Genomic DNA, 17,409 nt, shown 5'->3' with positions numbered 1-17,409 from the left:
TAATTATATTTTGATAAAAGATTACGAAGAACAACACAAGACAAAAACAACAATTAAAAAGTAAAAAAAAAAAAAGTCTATTGTCTACCTAAAAAATTTAAGAATAAAAAAATTAAATAATGTTTGCCACTTATGCAATTTATTAAATCTGATTTAATCTAAAAAAAAGAAGAAGAAAAAAGTTTTTTTTAAATAATATAGATTTTTTTTTTTTTTACCTGCCATTTGCCAATTGACTGCACTTATATCACAAATCTAATTTAGTCCAAAAAAAAGTATAGATATTTGTATTTTTTTATATATTTTTTAATAAAATAAATTATTTACCTGGCATTTGCCACTTATGTCACAAATCTGATTTAATCTTAAAAAAAATAAAAATTAAATAATAATAATAATAATATATATATATATATATATATATATGATAAATAAAATAAAATATTAGACTATACTTGGTCTTTGCAACTTATTTGATTGCCACTTATGTAAGATTAAAAATAAATAAAGTTGAAAGTGACTAATGTAGAAAGAGGGAACAGAGAATGAAAAGCAGAGATGTTTTATGAGTCGTTGCGTACGAGAACTTGTGGTTTAACTTTATTGCTTTGATGCTGTACAGACAAAACACTTGTTCCTGTGAGAGAACATTTTAAAATGCACGCTTCATTTCTGCCTCATACAAGCTAAAAATAATATCTAGGTTACGATACAGCACCCACACACACACACACTTCCGCAAACAATAGTCAAGGAAACATCCTTTTTTCTAGAAATCGCTATGGGAACCTATCCGTGACATGAATGAGAAGAGCTAGCTTCACTATAGCACACGCTGAGAGTTTCAAACGTGACACGTCATGATTTTACAACATGAAACGTGATTGTGCCAAACAAACTTTAACCCTTGATGCACATCATTAAGATCGTTGCTTAGTTCATGCACTTCAAAGTTGAAAGCGTGCATGTGTGAGGCGTGCATGTGAAGTCTCTCCAGACTTAACCCAGTTAAATAAGGGTCTGGTTAACACATCTGACCGCAGAGATGGAAAAATGGTGTCAGTCGTGCTTTAAAAACCTCTAAAAAGATGAAAATAAGGAAGTCCAGACCTCCTCTGAGTCGAGCTAAAAACAGACAGTCATCTGGGTCTTCAGTGCACGCTTTGTGTTCATCCTGACCTCTGAACCCTCGGTTCATGCTGGTCTTTATCATCGTGGAAAACTGAACACTTTAAATATGACTTAATGCTCATAGTTCACAGTATAAACACCTCATAATGCAGGCATATGAAAAAGGGCTGTTTTTGTCATATCGTGAGCTTAGAATTATAAGGTTCTATCTCCACTTTTGGTCGAAATTGAGTTTTTGACATAATCTGATCAATTAGGTGTTTATTAATGCCTGTGTGGTGTTATTTTTGTAAAAAAATTAAATAAATTAAAGTTATTAATAATTAATCAAATAAAAAGGTTCCATCTCACAAAAACATAAACCGAGTTGGGATTATAAGGTTCTATCTCCAGTAGATTCAATATCCAATCAAAATCAAAAATCCAATCAAGCTGTGTGCTTGTATTATAAATATATAAATTGATTAAAATCAATGGTTATATAAATTTATTCTTTGAAATGTGGGGTTTTATTTGTAAAAGTGGAGATAGAACCTTATAATTCCAAACAGAATCAGAGCTCTCAGAATTATAAGGTTCTATCTCCATTTGGGCCATCTTAAAAAATCCCATTTCCAAATGTGCCAGGATTTTGATATTCTATCCTCAAAGTACCTGTAGGGTGATGGTCTTGTTGAGCTATAATAGTAGATTATACTACATAACCGTTTTGCCAGGTGGGATGTAAAAACTTTGATGCTCAATATCTCAGAACTACCCTAAACGGAGATAGAACCTTATAATTCTAAGCTCACGATATGTTGTGATGTGCAAAACCTGCACTATAATGTCTAAATGGCAGGTTTAATAAAGACAAATCGTTTGATTTAAGCACACTGTAGAAATGATTTAGTGATTCGCAAACCTGCTGGAATAACATTTTTTTTTTTTTTTTTTTTTTTTTATAAAAATTAAATTAAAATTAAAAAATTAAATTAAATTAAATTAAATTAAATTAAATTAAAAATCTAAACTAAAATAAAATAAAATGTTTGCCACTTATCTGAATGTCACTTATGCAACTTATTAAATCAGATTTAATCAAAAAAATAGAATAAAATAAACTAAAATAAAATAAAATGTTTGCCACTTATCTGATTGTCAGTTATGCAACTTATTAAATCAGATTTAATCTAAAAAATAGAATAAAATAAAATAAAATAAAATAAAATAAAATAAAATAAAATAAAATAAAATAAAATAAAATAAAATAAAATAAAATAAAATAAAATAAAATAAAATAAAATAAAATAAAATAAAATAAAATAAAATTAAAAATCTAAACTAAACTAAAATAAAATAAAATGTTTGCCACTTATCTGATTGTCAGTTATGCAACTTATTAAATCAGATTTAATAAAAAAAAAAAGAATTAAATCATTTTAAAATAAAATAAAATTTTATACCCGGCCTTTGCCACTTATCTCATTGTCACTTATGTCACAAAATAAAAAATAAAACAATAATAAAATAAAATAACATTTTATAGCAAAACTGAACACTTTAAATATGACTTAATGCTCATAGTTCACATTATAAACACCTCATAATTTAGGCATACGAAAAAGGGCTGTTTTTGTCATGTTGTGATGCAAAACCTGCACTATAATGTCTAAATGGCAGGTTTAATAAAGACAAATCGTTTGATTTAAGCACACTGTAGAAATGATTTAGTGATTCTCAAACCTGCTGGAATAACATTGGGAATATTTGTGAATAACTGAGCTTGTTATTGGTGGTACGGTTGGATTCAGGGAGGAAGGACGAATGCTCTCATGAATCAGACGTAAACTCGCTTCAGAAACTCAGAGTAGCGTAGTGTGACTCAATCACAGCTATCAGAGCGAGCGCACGCTATATGACGACACAAGATGGCTGGGTCAGGTGTTTTTCCAGGTCTTGTTTCCACTGTGCTAATCAAGACAAGCCGGTAAACACGCATAGGAGAAACTCAATCGCGCTGTTTTTTAAACAAAATTGATAGCAGATTTCCCCATGAGCACCGGCCGCTAACCTTCACAACACATCTGTCAAAATCAAACTCTCATACTTTCAGATTTTTAGCAATTTCCCCTCATAAAAAACCTGGGTAAAAGATGGTATTACCATGCTAATCTGAAATAAATTGAAGTACTGAATGATTAAAACTACTATATCAAGTAACTTTAAAAGAATAACATGGTATTATCGGCTAGTGTTGTTACTGTTAGTAAAAGTAAAAAAAAAATGTTTTTAAATTGTTAATTGATATAAAGCTGAAATTAAATAAAATATAAATATTCAATTAAAAATGAAAAATAGAAATGTTGCATTGGCAACTACATTAAATATAGTATTATTATTAGTATAAAAAATTTAAGTATTAAAATTCCTGCAACTGAATAAATATAAATAAATTAAAAATGTAAAAATTACATTTAGTAAAAATTACTAAAACTTAAATTTATTTGAAAACTGAAAATATACAAATATTTTTTAATAAATTAAAATATCAATAAATACTTTAACCCTCTGGGTTTAAATTATGAAAGTTTATTATGAAAAATGCATTAAAAATACATTTTATATGAAATACATATTTTCCTAAACATGTTTTACTCTAAAACTGTGAGAGAAAAAAAAGCCATAAATCATGTAAAAAGTCATAAAGCTGTGTTCCAAATTTAAGGTTTATATCTCAAAAAATGAGCTTTCAGTCAGATTCTGTTTGGGCGCAGTACCAAACGCTTCCACTAGAGGAAATTCGCTTCCCAGTCGTTTCCAATGTGCTCATTTTTGACCGCGAACAATACAAGTGTGACCATGTTTTTCAGGACCTTTTAACTTTTTCAAATCATTTTTTTTGTGTGTGTGTTCACACATCAAAGTCCAAACCCTTTAGCAAGTTTAGTACCATTCCGATAAAGTAAAAAAATAAAATAAAAATAAAAAATAAACGTAAAACTTTTCAGTCTAAACTGAACAAACAGCACCCGAGGGGTAATAGTATGTAAATAATCCTGAAGTAACACGGTAACTCCATAGTGCAAAAAATAAAAACACTCTATATTTGGTCCGGTAGCACCCTATTTTTTTTTTTTGTGAGGCTCACCTGTCTTTCACATCAACATTTAGGTCGTTTCATAAGCCGATTTCTGCTGATTTGCTGACACGTGGCTCAATTGCCAGCGCTGGCCTCAACGCCAGAACGGCTAAACCTCCAAGAATGGCGTATGGATTTTGGAGGAATTACTCAGTGCACAAACCCCTCAGTGTTGGAGACACTAAGTAAAGGAGGATAAGAATGTAATGTGGTTTGGGGGGTCGGGGTGTTGCTGTTGGATGGGGGGCTTTGAGACGCAGCTTAAGGCCAGTGTGAAGAATTAAGCTGCATGCCCAGACAGAATTAGTTCCACGCAGACTAAAGACTGTGAAACCAAACAATTAGAGTCCCTACAACGGCCAAATCAGGGTTGATAAGCAGCCAGGGGGTGGAGGTGGGGGTTACTGGTTAAAACATCACTATTACTAGTTCTGCTACTCAGGGATTGGGATTTCACTTTAACTAAGTTACACATAACTAATGTGCTTTAAGTCACACATAAATAATCCCAGACATGAATGATTTCTCAGATCATGTGTGTGTTTTTGGGAAGACGTGTGCTGTCACTTTACTAAGTCATCAGATGCACCCTTTTCACCTGCTGGACCAGAAAGCGGAGGAGACCGGACCAGAAGATCACAGAGACATTTAGGAGTCCATTTACACTAGATAGTAAGAAGCCAACCAGAAAGCACCAAGAGCACCCTAGCAACCATATACTGTAGCAATGTCCTAAAACCACCCACAACACCCTAACAACCATCTAGAAATGCACTTAAACAACCCACAACACCCTAAAACTACCCACAACAGCCTCACAACCATCTAGAAATGCCCTAAAACAACCCACAATACCCTAAAACTACCCACAACACCCTAAAACTACCCACAACAGCCTCACAACCATCTAGAAATGCCCTAAAACCACCTATAACACCTTAAAATGTCCTAAAACCACCCACAACAGCCTCACAACCATCTAGAAATGCCCTAAAACAACCCACAACACCCTAACAACCATCTAGAAATGCCCTAAAACAACCCACAACACCCTAACAACCATCTAGAAATGCACTTAAACAACCCACAACACCCTAAAACAACCCACAACACCCTAAAACTACCCACAACAGCCTCACAACCATCTAGAAATGCCCTAAAACCACCTACAACACCTTAAAATGTCCTAAAACCACCCACAACAGCCTCACAACCATCTAGAAATGCCCTAAAACAACCCACAACACCCTAACAACCATCTAGAAATGCACTTAAACAACCCACAACACCCTAACAACCATCTAGAAATGCCCTAAAACAACCCACAACACCCTAAAACAACCCACAACACCCTAACAACCATCTAGAAATGCCCTAAAACAACCCACAACACCCTAACAACCATCTAGAAATGCACTTAAACAACCCACAACACCCTAACAACCATCTAGAAATGCACTTAAACAACCCACAACACCCTAAAACTACCCACAACAGCCTCACAACCATCTAGAAATGCCCTAAAACTACCCACAACACCCTAAAACTACCCACAACAGCCTCACAACTAGAGCCCGACCGATAAAGGATTTTTAAGGCCGATACCGATACAAATATTTGGTGATTTAAAAATCCGATATTCCGATATATCGGCCGATATATTTATTTTTTTTAATCCAGAAACGTGTAACAAAACATGAACAGATTTTCCCTAACATGAGTTATTTGTAGTTATTTAAGAGTCCTCAGCCTTACTAAAATAATATAATGCAGTTTAAAAATAAATAAAAACATTTACCGAGCATTGACAACTTTGTAAGTGTACAGACAGTTTAATAAGAAGATACTTTATAAAGACAGTACATTACGCGAATACAGGCAGGAGCCATCTTGGAAAACAGTCTCGACTAGTCGAGTCACGAACGCCGTGCTACGTTAGATTTCACAAACGTAATTCCTATGGACCAGCTCACTTAGCACAGCGTTCGTGACTCGATTAGTCGATAAATGCCGATACCGATAGTTTGGAAAATGCCTAATATCGGCCGATAATATCGGCCCGCCGATATATCGGTCGGGCTCTACTCACAACCATCTAGAAATGCACTTAAACAACCCACAACACCCTAAAACTACCCACAACAGCCTCACAACCATCTAGAAATGCACTTAAACAACCCACAACACCCTAAAACTACCCACAACACCCTAAAACTACCCACAACAGCCTCACAACCATCTAGAAATGCACTTAAACAACCCACAACACCCTAAAACTACCCACAACAGCCTCACAACCATCTAGAAATGCACTTAAACAACCCACAACACCCTAAAACTACCCACAACACCCTAAAACTACCCACAACAGCCTCACAACCATCTAGAAATGCCCTAAAACCACCTACAACACCTTAAAATGCCCTAAAACCACCCACAACACCCTACAATGACCCTAAAATTACCACACAACACCTTAAACTGACCTAAAACCACCAAACACCAATTACATATCTTTACTATTTTAAATTATTATTAAATAAATTAAGGTAAAAAAGTTTTACCCCTGAATTTAAGTAAAAATCACATACACATACTATAACAGCCACATTTTTAAGAATAAAGTTGAAGAGTATAATTAACATGTATCAGGTTGTTGTGTCCCTTCTTTCCCATTGGAAATCCATATTTCTGACAGATTTTTGAAGCACAAACATTGCGTGTGCGTGACGATTGACCGGCCTAAGCGGCCTTTTCAATTACGATCCAGACGTAAACAAACAGAGCAAGTGCCAGACGTGGCAAACGCTGCATCAGCACAAAGACTCTCACTCAAGCGTCCCGCTCGGAGAGGGGGAGATCGCTTTAACACTTCACTCGCATACACCTGTGTGCAGAAAGAGGCTTTGTCCCTCTCTAACTTGATCTGACGCTCCTCCTGCACATGTGGAACAGCTCAGTGGCCCTCGTACACTCCGCTGATTATGAACGTGCCATTAATTCTGAATGAGGCTGTTTGTGACTGGGGGAGGTTGAGTGGCCTAGTGTGTTTCTGAGTGTGTCACATTCACACAGCAGCAGAATACGGCTGTCAGTCCTGTGTGGAGGGCTCAATACGGTTGCGTGCACACACACACATTGCTATTAAATGGAAGAACAACTGAATTCTATAACCAAAATGACAACTAGTTTTCTGTCATGTAAATCCATTCCTGTAAGCTATACTCCTTACTTACTATTCTATATGTGACCCTGGACCACAAAACCAGTCACACGGGTCAGTTTGTTGAAATTGGGATCGCCTCCATTTATGTTCACGATTGTGTCGCATTCACTCACAAAAATAAATGTTTTATATATTTACGGTAGGAAATTTACAAAATATCTTCATGGAACATGATCTTTACTTAATATCCTAATGATTTTTGGCATAAAAGAAAAATCGAGCATTTTGACCCATACAATGTATTGTTGGCTATTGCCACAAATATACCCGTGCGACTTATGACTGGTTTTGTGTTCCAGGGTCACATATATCTATTAAAGGAGTCATGACCTGTAATTTTCACTTTTCCACGAGAAAAAATGTATGTTATGATTGCCTAACGATTATACACTGGCCGGGAAGCCGATATTTAAAAGTGAAGCGTTTGTTTACCCCCTGGGTTCGTCAACCAGCCCACGTGCACGCGCACTCAAATACGTGATGTTAATTTCAGGATATACCATATATGGACACCGCAGACCTATGCTGCAGGAAGCCCGCCCTGCCCCTCTCCCCCTCATATTCAGTCGAGCGCCGCCATTACTGAATTCCGATTCGAAGTACGCACTCGACCGTGAAAGATGCAGAAACGTGGTGCACACGTGAGTTGCTCTGTTGTTGACTGCCAGAATCAACATGGAAATGCTTTTTCTCTCCCAAGAACGGACCAAGCTATCAGGGACCAGTGGATTAAATTCATTTTTAATGACGCGGTTCCTACAACCCTTCCCACTGGCTTAGGTGTCTGTGCTAAACATTTTACAAAATCAAAATCTTTATTCACGCGATCAACAGACTGTCTGTCATCTGCTCAGTCAGTGCTCATCATGCTGCAACCTTTCATGTGATGGAATAGATTTAAATATAATGCTTTAAACGATACTTTTCACGATCTGTTAATCTCGATAGCTGTAATAGTAAAAACGTAGTAAAAGTTTTCGAGAGAGTTCATGTAATACTAGCTATTTCATATGCAAGCATGTCAGCCAATCACAGCAGTGGGCGTTTGCACTGCGGTCTCACAGCAGACACGCCCCTTAAAACAGAGCGTTCAAATCTGAGGCTGAAATCAGGCTTGGAAAAATGGCTTTTATTTATAAATTATGACAATTTTTGATGTAAAAATCATACTAACATTATAAGGGCACCCCAGGCAACATTATAAAATAATAAAACAATCCAGTTCATGACCCCTTTAAAAAAAAAAGTGTTTTGTACTAGCTAGACTAACTGGTCACAGCACTTGTTAAATTAAGATGTTGACTAAAATGTTGATGAAAGAAAAAGATAGAAACAAATAATAATAAAAAATATAAAATTGAATAAATCAATTGACTACGTTGTTGGTAGATTTTTGAATTTTTGAACCATTATATGTACATTTTTGATGAAAATGTTGACTAAAATGTTGAAAATAAAAAAATAAAAAACTGACTGCTCAATCTGGGAAATATTAGCTGAAGTTTTGTACGTGGATTGGGAATTAAGAACTAGTCAAATTACAGAGCAAGAAAGAAAGAAAGAAAGAAAGAAAGAAAGAACAGAATGGCATTTTACTCGTTAAGTCACATAAACAACTTCATAATTATAATTAAATTAAATAATTAAAGTTGAAGTGTTCTTTTACTCATCCACATACATAAAAAAAAAAAAAATTATACATTTTAAAAATGACTACGCTGTAACAGTCACATAAACAACTTCAAGGCGCTGTAGAAGCTGAATGGACACGTCGAAGTAAATAAACTCAAACTACTGGGAGAATGTTACACCATAACATTCATAATTAAAGCTGAAAAGTTTAAAGGGATAGTCCCCCCCAAAACATTTTTTTTTCTTTTTTTTCTTTTCCATCTCCTTTAGTGTTTCACAGAAGAAAGGAAGTCATACAGGGTTGCAGTGCTATATTGTCCTCCTTGTGCTGCAGCACTATTGAATCTACAAGTTAAATGCAATCAAGAACAAACTCGGAGGCATAATCGTTCTTTTTCGTACGATTCCCATCCCTACTTGGGATTCTGAGGCAGTCTTCATACGACCTTCATCCAACACACGGTGCCAATTACCCAGGCCAGGCCTTCACAAACTACTCATTTTAATGCCCAAGACATCCATACACACAAACACACACACACACACACACACACAGAGAGACATAAAAAGAGAGCAGCTATGCAAACAGAGCGCTCAACGCTCTAGGTGAATCTTCTAAATGATCGTTTTGTCTGGTCAGGACGGCCAAGATTTCCATCCATCCCTCTGTTTGAGCAAATCTCTGCTAAACGAGTGTTTGCAGGCCAAGGAACAGTCGGAGGCTGATCGCACACCACGTTCACATCTGCGTTTTCACTCCTGTCAGATTTCAGTCCATAAACACTGAGGAATATATATATGCAGAGAATGACAGATGGGTTTAAAGAGTGACATCTTGAATGAAGGAGAGGAGAAAGAAAGGTTAGAGCGGGCTGATAAGATGGTGTTGACAGCCATGGATGAGGAGCTTAACTATCCAAGCGGCTTTTTTAGTGCAGAAAAATAATAGTGCTGAGACAAATGATTCATTTGAGATGGTTCCTTTTAATGAACCAGTTCAAAATACTGATTCAGTTGAGCAAGCATGTTCAGATGCTTCCTAATGATCAACCAGTTCAAAACACTGATTCATGCTTAGTTTGAACAGTTCAGTTTAATCAAACTGTTCAAAATAGTGAATCATTTGAGTAAATGGTTTCTTTTCGAGGTTCAATTTAGTGAACCGGTTCGAAATATTGATTCATTTGAGCAACGGACGGTTTGATTTTATAAATCTGTTCAAAATACTAATTCCGTTGAGCAAATAAGATTGTTTGCATGGTTCATTTAAATCAACCAGTTCAAAACAGCAATTCATATGTGCAAATTGTTTGAAGATTTAATTAAATCAAGACCAAAAAATCAGTCATTTGAGCAAATTGGTTTCATGTCATGAGTCATTTCAAAATACTGATTCATTTGAGAAATTATGGTTGTTTAGATGTTTACAATCAATTTAATAAATCTGTCCAAAATGCTAATTCAGTTGAGAAAATAGGGTTGTTCATTTAAATCAATCAGTTCAAAACACTGGTGTGCAAATATAAGCAAATTGCTTCATTGGAACAATTCAATTAAATCAGTCATTTACACAATTCCATTTCAAAATACTGATTCATTTACAAAAAAAGTTTGTTTGAATGGTTCAATTTAACAGATACACTATATTGCCAAAAGTATTGGGACACCCCTCCAAATCATTGAATTCAGATGTTCCAATCACTTCCATGGCCACAGCGTGGTACCGGGATAGGTTGCCATCTGTGCAATAAGTCCATTCGTGAAATTTCCTTACTTCTAAATATTCCACGGTCAACTGTTAGTGGTATTATAACAAAGTGGAAGAAATTGGGAAAAACAGCAACTTAGCCATGAAGTATAGGCCACTGAAAGCACAGAGCGCATGCTGAGGCTCACAGTGCGCAAAAGTCTCCAACTTTCTGCAGAGTCAACAGCTACAGACCTCCTAACTGTGTGTGGCCTTCAGGTTAGCTCAGGAGTGTAGAGAGCTTCAGGGAATGGGTTTCCATGGCCGAGCCGCTTCATCCAAGCCTTACATCACCAAGTGCAATGCAAAGCATCTTATGCAGTGGTGTAAAGTGGTGTAGCGAGTCTGGGTTTGGCGGTTGCCAGACTGCATTGTGCCATGTGTAAAGTCTGGTGGAGGGGGGATTATGGTGTGGGGTTGTTTTTCAGGTGTTGAACCCTTAGTTCCAGTGAAAGGAACTCTTAATGCTTCTGCATACCAAGACATTTTGGACAATTTCATGCTCCCAACTTTGTGTGAAGAGTTTGGGGATGTTCCTGTTCCAACATGGAACCTCTCCTCTCTCTACTGCTCTCTACCCCTCTATCTACCTCTCTATCCCTCTCTATCCCTCTATCTACCTCTCTATACCCCTCTCTACCACTCTTTATCCCTCTCTATACCACTCTCTACCTCTCTTTATCCCTCTCTATTGCTCTCTATACCCCTCTCTATCCCTCTATCTACCTCTCTATACCCCCCTCTACCACTCTTTATCCCTCTCTATTGCTCTCTATACCCCTCTCTATCCCTCTATCTACCTCTCTATACCCATCTCTACCACTCTTTATCCCTCTCTATTGCTCTCTATACCCCTCTCTATCCCTCTATCTACCTCTCTATACCCCCTCTCTATCCCTCTATCTACCTCTCTATACCCCTCTCTACCACTCTTTATCCCTCTCTATACCACTCTCTACCCCTCTCTATCCCTCTATCTACCTCTCTATACCCCTCTCTACCACTCTTTATCCCTCTCTATTGCTCTCTATACCCCTCTCTATCCCTCTATCTACCTCTCTATACCCCTCTCTACCACTCTCTACTGCTCTCTATCCCTCTCTCTACCTCTCTCTATCCCACTATCTACCTCTCTACCCCTCTATCTACTGCTCTATACCTCTCTCTACCCTCTATCTACCTCTCTATACCCCTCTACCACTCTTTATCCCTCTATCTACCTCACTATACCCCTCTCTACCACTCTCTATCCCTCTATCTACCTCTCTATACCCCTCTCTACCTCTCTCTACCCCTCTCTACAGCTCATTACCTCTCTCTACCCCTCTTTACCTCTCTCTCATACTTTCCAGCCCTCTCTACCACTCTCTCTTTCTCTCTCTCCTACTCTCTCCTACTCTCTACCTCTCTTTCTCTCTCTCTCCTACTCTCTCCCTCTCTTCCAGCCCTGAAAGAGTGTTTCCTGAAAGTGTCAGCTGTGAGGAGCCCAGCCACACTCCTCTCCTCTCCGACGCTCCAGAAACAACAGACCGTGTTCCAGCGCTCCACTGCCACTCCAGCACCTGTGAGGGTTTGGAAACGCCATCAATCGCTCCGAGACTCCAGCGGGAAAAGTTCAACACAGGGGAACATTCTGGAAGTCTTTAGTGTGTTTTCTCAAAGACGGCACAATGAATTTAAATATGAGGAAAGCACACAATTCCGTCACATTCCATCCGTTCAGAACTTACAATTTTTCCTCACTTTTTAAAGCACATTCAAAAACAGCTGGGCTTCCTCGCAAACCAGATTATATTATATAATACATTTATGTCACATGTGCACTGGTGTATTTAACGTTATGCATTAAAGCCTCTTGTGGCTATTGCTTTTATATGTGCATTGTTTGAAAAAGGGCAGGAAACTGTTTCTGGTTACAGTTACAAAGAGAGAGAGAGACCAATTCCTGAACAAAATCCACTCAATAAAACAGGGAAAAAAAACATGTTTTCAATCCCTGAGTTATTGTGCAATTTCACGCAATTTCTTTGTCCGAGGGGACGGGCTACTACAGCAATTCCCATCCGAGCGGAATAACTTGCAAATAGAGGAGTAATGAATTCCGTGTGCCAGAGACGTGGAGTGAGGGGGGAGGGCGAGACACACACACACACACACACACACACACACACACACACACACACACACACACACACACACACACACACACACACACACACACACACACACACACACACACACACACACACACACACACACACACACACACACACACACACACACACACACACACACACACACACTTCACTTCCCAAACACTCACTGTCAGCCCTGGAAAACAGAGTGACAGTAACATTTCCACTTTCTCCGAGGTGCTTCCCATGCAGAAGGGTGGGAAGTTGAAATCTCACTGGGATAAACACATTTGAACTGAAGTAATTATGTGTGTGATTATCTGTACTATACATTTCCCCCAGGCATTGCCTAAATCTGACTAAACCATATATATATATATATATATATATATATATATATATATATATATATATATCTCAAATACAGAGAGAGAGATGGATCTAAATATATATGTAAATAAATCAAAAATTATTTAGTAAAATAAATATAATGAGTGAAGAAAATAAAAATCTATAAAAATAATTAATTTTTATTTTATTTTATTCACTTAATTTTTGGTTTATTTATGAATCCTTTACTTAGATGTATATTAAAATCACCAGAACTTAGACAAAAAATATGACAAAAGGTAAAAAGGATTAATAAAGTAAAATGTTTAGTTTTTCCTAATAAAAAAGCAGGCCAGAAGTCATTAACATTAGGACATCAGGTAAACAGTGCGTGTGTGTATGTGTGTGTGTATGTGTGTGTGTGTGTGTGTGTGTGTGTGTGTGTGTGTGTGTGTGTGTGTGTGTGTGTGTGTGTGTGTGTGTGTGTGTGTGTGTGTGTGTGTGTGTGTGTGCACGCGTTTGTGTATGTGCATGTCTGTGAGTGTGTATGTTTATGTGCATGTGTTTGAAAGCGTGTGTGTGCGTGCATGTATGTGTGTGCATGTGTGTGTGAGTGAGTGTGTGTATGTATGTATGTGTATGTGTATGTGTGTGTCTGTATGGTCCTGGTTAACACTAAGTTATGGAGACAAAACAACAAGAATGTCAAAGCCGGAAATCCTTGTCCTTGTGGGGAAATATTTTTGTCCCCATGAGGAAAACTAAAGTATGTTTTTTGAAAATGTAAACATGCAGAAAGTTTTCTGTGAAGGGTAGGCTTAGGTTTAGGAGATATACAGTACAGTTTGTACAGAATAAAAATCATTAAGTCTTTGGAAAGTCCCCATAAAATATGGAAACCCAACGTGTGTGTGTGTGTGTGTGTGTGTGTGTGTGTGTGTGTGTGTGTGTGTGTGTGTGTGTGTGTGTGTGTGTGTGTGTGTGTGTGTGTAAATACTAGAGTATAAGCCCTGAGATGCAGTAAAGCCACAGCACAACCTACTGGAAGACACTCATAATTATACTGTCTGTAAATGTGTGTATGTTGTGGTCTTTACAAGAACAGAAAATAAATGTTATGAACATTAGACATGGCAGTAAGTGTGTTAAACAGACTGCAAGGCCTCATTTTGCAATGAAAAACTGCATCTATTCTGAATAAGATCCATAAACACACAGCAAAGTCAAAGTTTTCTATCTGTTAAAGGATTTCAGTTGTGTGTTAAACACCCTGCAGGCCGTCCCGTCTGAGAGGCGAACTAACACACACACACACACACACACACACACCTGACCCGGGCATCTGGCGCTCGCCAACTCAAAACTGTACATGCCGGCCAATTATAGGGTTCAAAAGGTCACCGGCGAACCTCTAGACACGTGCAGCAAACGACGAGATATCAGCACTCCGCGGATCGCAGCCGAAGGGCTGTTCTTTCAGGTGACATTCATTATTAAACCTCGGAGAAACCACACGGATCCGCCAGATGAACCGCAGGATTCACTAAATCTACACACTCATTCCTGCTTTCAACCCTATAAAGACTACGGTCTCATATACCGACACTTCTACTCGCACACAGTCTACTTCATGCCTAAAAATATAAGCCCTCCTTTAATATATTTCTATGCGAGTTTGTTCAAATGTTTCAGAGTTTCAAATGTTTCAAAAAACATAATAGAAAGTCTGAAACTATGTTTCTCTCTGTCAAAATATTCACTATTTTATTATATTTTTCTTCGATGTCTATATTGAACCCCCCCCCCCCCCCCCCCTCACCTCCCACCTCTTATGGAATATCTTATGTTCACGCTTGTTTGAGGACGTTGAACATGCATTAAACGTCACTAGACAGATGGAAACATGCATAAGTGTGTGTGTGTGTGTGTGTGTGTGTGTGTGTGTGTGTGTGTGTGTGTGTGTGTGTGTGTGTGTGTGTGTGTGTGTGTGTGTGTGTGTTATATGCTGCGTCCTGCAAAAACAAACACTGTCATCCTTCTGATCTTTTGTTTTTCTTTTCATTCCCCGGATGAACCCTGATTTAACAGGCCAACTAAGATCTTTTATAATCCGCCGAAGTCCAGTTGCGAAGGAAATGATGTCAGCGCTGGCCGGATTACCTCATGAGAGTTTATTTTTAGACGTTTTCATCCCAGGATGACTCAAGAGACTCGATGTGCCGGTTCTCTCCTTCGGGAATGACTTTGCTAAAACATGCTTGACTTGAGTTGCGTGTTTTTAACTTTGAGTCACGCAACTTTCTTTTGGAGAGAGAGAGTTTACTGTATCGACTGCAAGTCCTGTTTAACAGCTAAAATCATCAACATTGTAGAAATTATTTTTCTAAATTGTGAATAAAACAAAGATTATTGGAGTTCAGTTTACAAGAAAATACTATTTCAGTCGTTACATGTCGTTTCTTTGTATCGTTTCAAAGTAAATCCTACATCAAGTTTTTCAGTTGCTATTTACTTATAATAGAATAATTACTATTATTTTATAATAAATAAATAAATAACATTTATTTTACAATAAAATTTAATTTTTCATAATAAACAAATTACTATTATTTGAATAAATAAATAAGACTGCTACTTTTGTAATAAATAGACTTATTTTTATAATAAACAAATGACTTAAATTTAAAATAAATAAATTACTTATGTTCATAATTATATATATATATATATATATATATATATATATACATACATATATACAGTATATACATTTATTTATAAATGTATAAATAAATTACTATTATTTTATATTTAAATGTATGACTTTTTAAAATAAATAAATGACTATTGGTTATAATAAATAAATTACTATTAAATAAATAAATAAATAAATAAAAATGTCATCTTCAATGACGATGCGAATGCTGGCGAAACTCATTGTAATTTTCGATGTATTCTTTGTAATACATTTTTTTAATTTACTTGCAATTTTAGAGAGAAAACTGTTTCAAAGTAAATCCTATAGCATTTTATTTCAGTGTATCAACATCCTCCCAACGCCAGCATTCCCAGGTCATGGCGAGGGAAAATGATTTTAGTATGTAATATAAACTTGATTAAAAACTCATTTTCCTTATCTTTTGTTATGTGCAGTTAATCAGTGGCTTTATCCCACAATCTCCACAGGATTCCTCTTATCTTTGCTTTGTCTTTTCTTACAGTACGCTGGCTGATAACGCCTATGATCAAATGTACGCTAGCTAATTTCCCATGTGTTTGTTTGGTTCATAACGGTGTGAGATATGAACATCAGAGAGTCTGTCTGCTGTCTGAGTGATCAAAGGCGTCTAGTGGAGGTCTGAAACAGGAAGTGCACGGGTCACTTCCTGTCCCTCGGGAATCTGTGTTAAGTGGACGGGCCCTGATCTGTCCAGCTTTGTGTCCTCTACTGATACACATTTATCACACTATGATGAGGACGAATGAGACTGAAGACAGTGGAGTTCATGCGATCCGCTTCCTGATGCAAATCAGAGAGAGACAAATTAGCAGTTTGAACAATATTGTTTATTTAATCAGATATGAGGCGTATAATAATAATAATAATAATAATGGCATGAATTACTACACTTTTTAAATACATAAATAAATAAATAATATTTCCATGGATAAATGACAATTATATTTATAATAAATAAACAAATAAGACTACTATTTTATAATAAACAAATGACTTAATTTGAAAATAAATAAATTATTATTATGTTTATATTAAATCAATGACTATTATAATTGCATAAATGACTATTTTTAAATAAATAAATAAATACATAAAAAATGTATTTCATTATAAAATGATTTATTTTCATAATAAATAAACTATAATTATTTTATAATAAATAAAAAAATACATTTATTAATACATTTATTAATTCATTTTAATTTACATATAAAATAATAAATAAATAAATAAATATTTTTAAATAAATAAATAAATAAAATTGATTTCATTATAAAATGATTTATTTTCATAATAAATAAACTACAATTATTTTACTATAAATAAAAAAATACATTTATTAATTAA

The 17,409-nt window shown here is 36.1% G+C and overlaps 1 protein-coding gene across 1 annotated transcript in view; it reads right to left on the bottom strand.

Annotated features, from left to right (window-relative positions):
* Window positions 1-17,409, bottom strand: part of kcnq1.2 (potassium voltage-gated channel, KQT-like subfamily, member 1.2) — a 153,725-nt gene that overhangs the window by 82,684 nt on the left and 53,632 nt on the right. The window lies entirely within an intron of this gene.

This window comes from Leuciscus leuciscus (genome assembly GCF_965113295.1).
Source record: "Leuciscus leuciscus genome assembly, chromosome: 25".
In the NCBI taxonomy this organism is placed as follows: domain Eukaryota; kingdom Metazoa; phylum Chordata; class Actinopteri; order Cypriniformes; family Leuciscidae; genus Leuciscus; species Leuciscus leuciscus.
The sequence above is the reverse complement of the archived record's forward strand: the minus strand, read 5'-3'. Positions and strand labels throughout refer to the sequence as shown.